Below are 9,655 nucleotides of genomic sequence, written 5' to 3'. Positions count from 1 at the left end.
TGACCCCTATTTTAGGATGTGTCTGAAAAAATCAGAGCCCACACCGCATCAGACGATGCCAAATAGAGCCCCCGGGGGGCCGTACGAAGGGCAAGGCGCCACCCAACGGACAGATCGGAGGCACGGGCTAGTTAGGTGTTGGGGGTTATGGTTAGGGTTAGGGTTAGGGTTAGGGGGAGGGGCTAGGCACTGTCCATCAACGGTCTGCCCAGTGACACCCCACCAGACGCACACCCCCCAGGGACCCCAAATGAACACCATCGAACGCGGTGTCAGACACATCAACCACTGATACAATTTTCAACATGCGACGCGTTTCGGCCTTCTTTGGCCTCTTCAGGCATGTATTGTCTGAGCTTCAACATTTTTTTACTCTCAACAGCATGATGTCCCCTCATCAGCTGGAGGCCAAATGGAGCAATTGGCAGGAGGGTTAGGGTTAGGGTTAGGGTTAGGGTTAGGGTTAGGGTTAGGGTTAGGGTTAGGGTTAGGGTTAGGGTTAGGGTTAGGGTTAGGGTTAGGGGTTAGGGTTAGGGTTAGGGTTAGGGTTAGGGTTAGGGTTAGGGTTAGGTGTTGGGGGTTATGGTTAGGGTTAGGGTTAGGGTTAGGGGGAGGGGCTAGGCACTGTCCATCAACGGTCTGCCCAGTGACACCCCACCAGACGCACACCCCCCAGGGACCCCAAATGAACACCATCGAACGCGGTGTCAGACACATCAACCACTGATACAATTTTCAACATGCGACGCGTTTCGGCCTTCTTTGGCCTCTTCAGGCATGTATTGTCTGAGCTTCAACATTTTTTTACTCTCAACAGCATGATGTCCCCTCATCAGCTGGAGGCCAAATGGAGCAATTGGCAGGAGGAGGTTTTATTTGAGTGCTGCAGGGGGCGGGGCAATTGCTCACACCTGCAGTCATCAGTTCACTCCACTGATCACCAAGGGAAATATCTGGTGTTACACAAATCATTCCAAAAAATATCAAAATAAATATTCATGGGTAATCACTGCACACAAAACAAATAATCACAGCAAACCAGCCGCAGGTAAAAGGTCACGGCAAACAAATACAGGTAAGTATATCACTGCAAACAAATCCAGGTAAGTATTTCATAAATAACATCCAGATAAATCCCCGGTGTCTGTGACCTCTGACCCCTATTTTAGGATGTGTCTGAAAAAATCAGAGCCCACACCGCATCAGACGATGCCAAATAGAGCCCCCGGGGGGCCGTACGAAGGGCAAGGCGCCACCCAACGGACAGATCGGAGGCACGGGCTAGTTAGGTGTTGGGGGTTATGGTTAGGGTTAGGGTTAGGGTTAGGGGGAGGGGCTAGGCACTGTCCATCAACGGTCTGCCCAGTGACACCCCACCAGACGCACACCCCCCAGGGACCCCAAATGAACACCATCGAACGCGGTGTCAGACACATCAACCACTGATACAATTTTCAACATGCGACGCGTTTCGGCCTTCTTTGGCCTCTTCAGGCATGTATTGTCTGAGCTTCAACATTTTTTTACTCTCAACAGCATGATGTCCCCTCATCAGCTGGAGGCCAAATGGAGCAATTGGCAGGAGGAGGTTTTATTTGAGTGCTGCAGGGGGCGGGGCAATTGCTCACACCTGCAGTCATCAGTTCACTCCACTGATCACCAAGGGAAATATCTGGTGTTACACAAATCATTCCAAAAAATATCAAAATAAATATTCATGGGTAATCACTGCACACAAAACAAATAATCACAGCAAACCAGCCGCAGGTAAAAGGTCACGGCAAACAAATACAGGTAAGTATATCACTGCAAACAAATCCAGGTAAGTATTTCATAAATAACATCCAGATAAATCCCCGGTGTCTGTGACCTCTGACCCCTATTTTAGGATGTGTCTGAAAAAATCAGAGCCCACACCGCATCAGACGATGCCAAATAGAGCCCCCGGGGGGCCGTACGAAGGGCAAGGCGCCACCCAACGGACAGATCGGAGGCACGGGCTAGTTAGGTGTTGGGGGTTATGGTTAGGGTTAGGGTTAGGGTTAGGGGGAGGGGCTAGGCACTGTCCATCAACGGTCTGCCCAGTGACACCCCACCAGACGCACACCCCCCAGGGACCCCAAATGAACACCATCGAACGCGGTGTCAGACACATCAACCACTGATACAATTTTCAACATGCGACGCGTTTCGGCCTTCTTTGGCCTCTTCAGGCATGTATTGTCTGAGCTTCAACATTTTTTTACTCTCAACAGCATGATGTCCCCTCATCAGCTGGAGGCCAAATGGAGCAATTGGCAGGAGGGTTAGGGTTAGGGTTAGGGTTAGGGTTAGGGTTAGGGTTAGGGTTAGGGTTAGGGTTAGGGTTAGGGTTAGGGTTAGGGTTAGGGTTAGGGTTAGGGTTAGGGTTAGGGTTAGGGTTAGGGTTAGGGTTAGGGTTAGGGTTAGGGTTAGGGTTAGGGTTAGGGTTAGGTTTAGGAGTAGGGGGTGGGGGAAGGGGATAAAGGCACTGTCCGTGGACAACCTGTCCAGGCAACGTCCAAACCAACCGCAAGACCCTCCAAGGACCCTGAAAGAAAGCAATCCGAGTCTGCGTCAAATGCGGTGTCAAACACATGTTGGATTGGTATCCAGCGACGCGCGTTTCGGTCTTTCAGACCTCGTCAGGCTGGCTGAGCCATGCCTACTGGGACTCTTCTAGTTCCCTAGTAGGTGGGGCGCTTCTAATCCCCTGGCTGTCGGCTTCCCTGTTTCTCCACAGCAGGATGCTTGCTCATCGACTGCTGGAGAGGGAATGAGCCGTTCTGGCAGGAGGAGGCTTTATATGAGTGCTGCAGGGGGCGGGGCTTATATGCTCTCCACTGCAGTGGAGTCTATAGACCCTCAAAATCCACTCCTTCCTATGTGATGCATCAAATTGCCATATTATGTGCATCACATAGGGGACAAACACCCCCTTGAATATCGGGGTGTTTGATCAAAGCACAAAAATGTTTTCTTTGATGTACCTCAACTCCTGATATAATGTGTCTGAATCAAGGGTTAGGGTTAGGGTTAGGGTTAGGGTTAGGGTTAGGGTTAGGGTTAGGGTTAGGGTTAGGGTTAGGGTTAGGGTTAGGGTTAGGGTTAGGGTTAGGGTTAGGGTTAGGGTTAGGGTTAGGGTAAGGGTTAGGGTTAGGGTTAGGGTTAGGGTTAGGGTTAGGGTTAGGGTTAGGGTTAGGGTTAGGGTTAGGGTTAGGGTTAGGGTTAGGGTTAGGGTTAGGGTTAGGGTTAGGTTTGGGGTTAGGGTTAGGGTTAGGGTTAGGGTTAGGGTTAGGATTGGGGTTAGGGTTAGGGTTAGGATTGGGGTTAGGGTTAGGGTTAGGATTGGGGTTAGGGTTAGGGTTAGGATTGGGGTTAGGGTTAGGGTTAGGGTTAGGGAAGAGGGGGGGTGGGGGGATATAAGGAAAATAAAGAGGGGAAGTACAGAGGGAATGTGCGCTGTCCTTCGACAATCCAACCGGCTAACACTCACATCTCGTTTAGGCCCCCCGGATATCTGGTGCCCAACTTTACGATCCAGAGGAGCTCCGCCCTGTGACGTTGGGCGAGGCTCCATCTGGGGTTCATCTCGAGGACAGTCACCCGGACGGAAGACCAACCGTGTCGGACAAAGTGCTGGACCAGGTGAGTGTCGGTATTTTTGTGTCTAACGATGTTGTACTTGTGTTGGGCGAATCTCCTAGCTATGGTATTGCCCGTCTCGCCCACGTACATCTCGCCACATCGTTGACACCGAATCACATATACACAATTCTGGGTGTGTCGGCCGCCACGGCACAACGGCTGGAAAACCTTGCGGTTGTGGGGGTTCACCAACCATTGCGCGCGGCGGACAAGGGTGTCCCTCCGAGTGGAGGGCGGGTCTCTCAATGAGCTGACCCTGGCCCTGACCAACAGATCACTCAAGTTTGAATTCTTCCGGTAGGCCGGCACCACATAATGCTCCGGCAGCCTCCCACTACTCTCCAAAAAGGTCCGGAAGTTGTTTTTGACCTTTCTAACGACCCGTACGGCCGCGGGAGAGTAGGTGGTGATCAAGGGGATCACGTCTGTCCCAGGGGGAGGTCCCTTCGGGTCCAGGAAGACCCTCAACTGCCGTCTGAGGAAGGACCTGGAGTAGCCCCTCCTCTTCAGGGCAGAGAAGAGGGCCTTCGAGGCCACCAGGAAGTCCTCCCGCCTGGTGCAGATACGATGAAACCTAAGTAATTGGGATTTCACCAGCCCCGCAAAGGTGTGCTTGGGGTGGAAGCTGCTTTTGTAAAGGAGCGCATGGGTGTCGGTCCCCTTGAAGAACACCTTAATGTCCAAATGTTGCGTTTTATCAAAATTCGGACCCTTGAATGTCGTGGTATCCAAAAAGTCGACGGATGTGATGCTCGTGGTCGACTTGATGGTAATGTTTTTATTGTGAGTGTTCAGCGCGTTCAAAAATATGCCGAACTCCTCACCGGAATGAGTCCAGACGCCCCATATGTCATCAAGGTACCGGAAGTAGTGGAGAGGACGTTTTGGGCAAGAGGCCAAGGCCGAGGTCTCCCACTCTGCCATAAAAATGTTGGCATAAGCCGGCGCAAATTTCTTGCCCATAGCAGTGCCCTTAATCTGGAGGTAGAAACGACCATCGAACTCAAAATCGTTTCTCCTCAAATTAATTTCAAGGAGCTGCAAGAGCTCCTTTTCAGGCCTGCTGACGTCACGGTACCTGTGGAAGACATTTTTGACAGCCTGGACACCCTCACTGATGTCAATGTTTGTATACAGGCTGTCAATGTCAATGGTAAATAAGATGGCATCTGGGGGAATGTGCACATTCTTGATTTTATCAATGAAATCATAAGTATCCCTGAGGTAGCTGTCGTGTCGAACGGAGAGGGGCGTTAAAAAATGGTCGATGTACTCTGCCGTTCTGTACGTCTCGCTGCCGCAGTCAGACACAATGGGTCGGCCCGGAGGGATCTCGTGGGGCTTACTCCATTTGTCTGGCTCCTTGTGAATTTTGGGGAGCATATAAAACCTGCGGGAGCGAGGGTCCGGTTCCCCCAGGAGATACCTTTTTTGTTTCAAATTGATAAATTTTTTAAGTAGAAGATTGTCGAGAATCTTTTCTACCATGGGGATGGTTTGGGGATAAATTGGTTCCGGCAGGGGTTTATAATAGGTCATATCACCCAACTGTCGAGAACCCTCCCATATATATTGCGATCTGTCAAAAATGACAACAGCGCTCCCCTTGTCAGCTGGTTTGATCACAATGTGTTTGTTTCTTTTCAGACTATAAAGGGCCTCCACTTCTTCGCGTGTCAAATTGGGGGTGACCGCAGGTGCGCAGCCCGAGCCGGACAATGTGAGCCCATCGGCCTGGACCATCGCCTGGAATTCCGGAGGCAAAAGTCCAGGTGAGGGCTCCCAGCCGGAGCGGGCTGTGAATGGTGTGGGTCTGAGAGTCTCTTGTTTCTCATAATACAGGGCCAGTTTGACACGTCTATGGTAGCGCTGGAGGTCAAATTGAAGTTGATGATGCCAGTCACTACTGAGATTGGTAGAAGGAATAAAGTTGAGGCCCTTGTTGAGGAGGGAGATTTGTGAAGGGGTCGGCGTGAAATTATGGGCCAAATTTATCACGTTCTTATTGCCCCCCCGAGTGTTCGGGATTATGGGGATTCCCAGTTTAAATAAGTAAGCCAGTGCACGAGCATTAGCTCGGCTGTGTCCCGAGTCCAATGGATCAGGTCAGGTTGGGTATCAAATGCCTGGCTGTTGAGGGCCGGGATGTGATCATAATGGTTCCTGATGTAACTATTCAGACTCCCGAGGTTGGTTTTCTGCTCCGCGGGCAGAGAGGCTGAATAATTAATCAGGGGGATTAGCACCCGGGCACGTGGGAAGGTGTTCCTGGCTGCCCTGAGTGCCCCTTGGAGCTGCTTAATAGTAGTCTCCTTAACCTTCTGTTCACGGTTGTTGATCCCAAAGGCTAGTACCAACACATCCACCTGGTCCAGCACCATGTCTCTCGCGGCTGTGGCCCTAGCTAGGATGGCCTCCGCGTGGCGGAAGGTGGCCCCCGGGTAACTGTCTATTTGTAGGTCGTTCACCTCGAAGGTTGGTATGCGACTCAGATTGGAGTCGCCGATCATCAAGAGCCTCTCGCTGACCGACAACTTCCAATCTGACAATTTTCTATTTGAATTGTCGTGTCTAGTGGGCTTACGGGGAGGGCCATAAGGGCATTCCTCCTCTGAATCGGTACCCTCTGAATCCGACAGGTGTTGTGGAGTGCCTGGGACAAAAGAAGTGCCTGGGACAGAAGGCCACTTACCCGTCGCCTCCCCCGGCGCCCCAGGGAGATGAGGGACCCGATCGGGAGGCGAGCAGAGAGGGGAGGGGGGAGGAGGAATAACATGGAGCCCCCCACGGTCCTGTCCCCGCTGAGGTGAGTCCGGGTATTCCACGAGCGGGGCCCCGGGAGATGTGGGCTCCCGTGGCGAATGTTCACTCTGTGATGTGGTCCCCTCTTCCGTCTCATGGCTGAGTTGGGACCCGTCGGAGGACGTGGAAGAGTTGTGTGGGGACATCATCGGCGAATGCTCCAAGCGATCCTGCTCCTCGTCCCGAAGATCCAGGAGCGGAGCCACGGAGACTGCGGACCCCTGTGGTGAGTCACTGTCGTCCTCGGTCTGGGTGGGGGTATCCTTCTGTGTTATGTCCGCTCTGTGTACCACGACGGTGGGATCCTGTCTTGCAGGTGATCCGGGCGGAAGTGCCCTGCGGCGTGTGGGAGGAGACTGGGTCGGAGGAGTCTCCCGTGTGGTGTCGTCCACAGGGCGGCGTTTCTCCCTCTGCTCCCTAGGTGGTTCCCTGGCTGCAGGAGCCGGCGGACGGCGGGGGAGGAAGATCGGGGCCATCCGCAATGGAGGGACCGCTGCTCGATCCACCTCCGGAGACCAGTCTGAGCGGGGGGCGTCGGTGCTGGTGGCCACCGATGCACGGGTGACGGTCTGCACTGGAGGGCTCCCTGCCCGTACCACGCCAGGAGTCCTATCTGCGCCGACAGGATCTGTGGCGGTGGCCACCGATACCAGGGCGGCGGGCCGGGGTGGCGAGGAGTGGACCGGGTGTGGCACCTCAGTGTTGACAGGGAGGTCGTCAAAAGCCCTGACAATCCGAGTCTCGGCCTGCCGGAGAGTGTCTCCCATCAGTCTGCGTCCCAGATGCTTCCTGGTCCATGTGGAGGCCAGCTGGAAAGCGGGTCTCCAGTCCTCACCAATAAATTTGGTTAATTTGTCCATTTCCTGGTGTAAAGTTTTTTCATAGTGTTCTCTTAAAATGACGACCGTTGTGTGTGCCCAATTTTGGGCATTTTCTTTGATGAATGCTTCCGTCTCAGGGCTGGTCACCGCCGGTCTAATCATGGTGGAAAGCGTCTGTTCCATTTTTAATATTGCCTGTGGAAAAGTGTCTTTTGTGACATTATTCCAATGGTGTGTGATTTTAATGATATTATAACAACACTTGGCTTTTAAATTCCCCTCTATGTCTGTTGTGAAGTTATTGGGGGGTACATTCCTCCTAAAAGCGTCCTGACGCTGATTGCGTGTCTGCTTGGGACGGGCATGATTGCGGGGACGCCTTTGTGGGTAATGTTCAGGCATTAAATGTTCAGGCACAAAATGTGTTTGAGGACGGGGAGCCCTGCGGGGACGCCTTTGTGGGTATTCAGGCCTAAAATGTTCAGGCCTAAATTGTGTTTGAGGACGTGGAGGAGTGCGGGGACGCCTTTGTGGATAATGTTCAGGCCTATAATGTGTTTGAGGACGGGGAGGATTGCGGGGACGCCTTTGGGGATACTGTTCAGGCATAAAATATGTCTGAGGATAATATCTCTGATGCACAATGTCCCTGCTGTGTTGAGTGGAGCGTGCATTGCTCCATAGGTTCCGCTGGGGGGCGCTGTGGTGCTCCTCCTGGTGTGCGCCCTCCCAATGGCGGCGTGTCCGCGAGTAGGGGCGAGGCTGTCGTTCAAAGTGGGAACGCTGGTCTCCCCGCGCCACCTCAGCATATGTTCTCTGGGGCTGCTGGTGGAACCGTTGAGGATAATGATCATCGCGGTCGTCGTAATGGTCATCATCCCTGGTGAGCCTCTCTAGTTGCGCAGCTCGACGCTGCCGTCTGCGCTTCCGCCCGGACCTCACCGGAAGCCAACCCTCGTCCTCGTCGTAATAGTCCGACATCTTGTACAAATGTTTTATTCGTTGGTGTGGATGGTTGTGCAAGGGTTTTAGCGAAACTGAGGTAAGTTCGCTTTTGTAAAAATGTTTTTATTGGTCCGTTCTTTTAGTAAAAAAGAATAAAAAGGACGAACCGGATGCTCGTGGGCGGGACTTCCGCCGAGTTCGAAGGGAGCACTTCCGGTCTGGGCTTTAAATTGTATTAGGTAAGAATATTGTCTTTTTGTGGCAAAAATATGCAATATCTTACACTAATAAGCCAACGGGATGGACTAGAAATACAAATGTAAATTGTATTTGAAAAAATAGACGGTTTATTTACCGAACAAACAGTGAGTTGTCAGAACGGCGCCTCACGTGGTGCTCAGTCCAGCTGGGCACAGCAGGTAAACAAATAGTCCAAAAATAGAACGATGTGTTGAAGAAAATAATAAAGTTGAGAAAAGGTATATTTACATAAAACGAGTCAAATTGCTGCAACGTTTCGGTTGAAAACCTTCATCAGGCATGACTCGTGAGGAAGGGTAGCTAAGCACAAGTAGTCTCTTGTGTGCCACCAATCTATTGGTCCAACAAAGATAATTTGCGGGAAACAAGTGCCAATAACAACAAACATTAAAATTAGGGGGGTGGGGTCCCCGTCATGCACAACATTGGCCTTCAAAATAGAACTTTTTTTGCCAAAATAAAAGGTGCAAAACGATAACAAACACAGTGACCCTCTGAATTCCCAGGCTGCTAAGGCACAAAATTATGATTTATGTAGATATAAGCGCTAATGAAATTAGATGAGTGAATTATGCAAATAATGCTGAAAACACCCTGAATTGTGATCTAGGGCTTCAGAAACGAACAAGGAGGGAGCAGAGGATGTCCCTGTTGTCTCCCATATATAGGTTTGGATGTGTGTATGTGTGTCTTACACCATCCCCAGGTAAATATTGTGGATATGTTGTGTTGAAATTATTTTCAGATGAGTATTGTTGATGTGTTGTGTTGGAATTGTTTTCAGGTAAGTATTGTTGACGTGTTGTGTTGAAATTGTTTTCAGGTAAGTATTGTTGATGTGTTATGTTGATATTCTTATCAGGTAAATATTGTTGACGTTTGTATTGAAATTGTTCCTGTGTCCACAGGTGTCAGGTTCAGGAGGCACCGAAGGGGAGAGCGAGAGCCGGCTAGGATTGGAGGCACTGGCTGGTTAGGTTTGGGGTTAGGGTTAGGGTTAGGGTTAGGGTTAGGGTTAGGATTGGGGTTAGGGTTAGGGTTAGGATTGGGGTTAGGGTTAGGGTTAGGATTGGGGTTAGGGTTAGGGTTAGGGTTAGGGAAGAGGGGGGGTGGGGGGATATAAGGAAAATAAAGAGGGGAAGTACAGAGGGAATGTGCGC

This window comes from Nerophis lumbriciformis, linkage group LG16 (genome assembly GCF_033978685.3).
Source record: "Nerophis lumbriciformis linkage group LG16, RoL_Nlum_v2.1, whole genome shotgun sequence".
Taxonomy (NCBI): domain Eukaryota; kingdom Metazoa; phylum Chordata; class Actinopteri; order Syngnathiformes; family Syngnathidae; genus Nerophis; species Nerophis lumbriciformis.
This window is presented reverse-complemented; position numbering follows the sequence as displayed.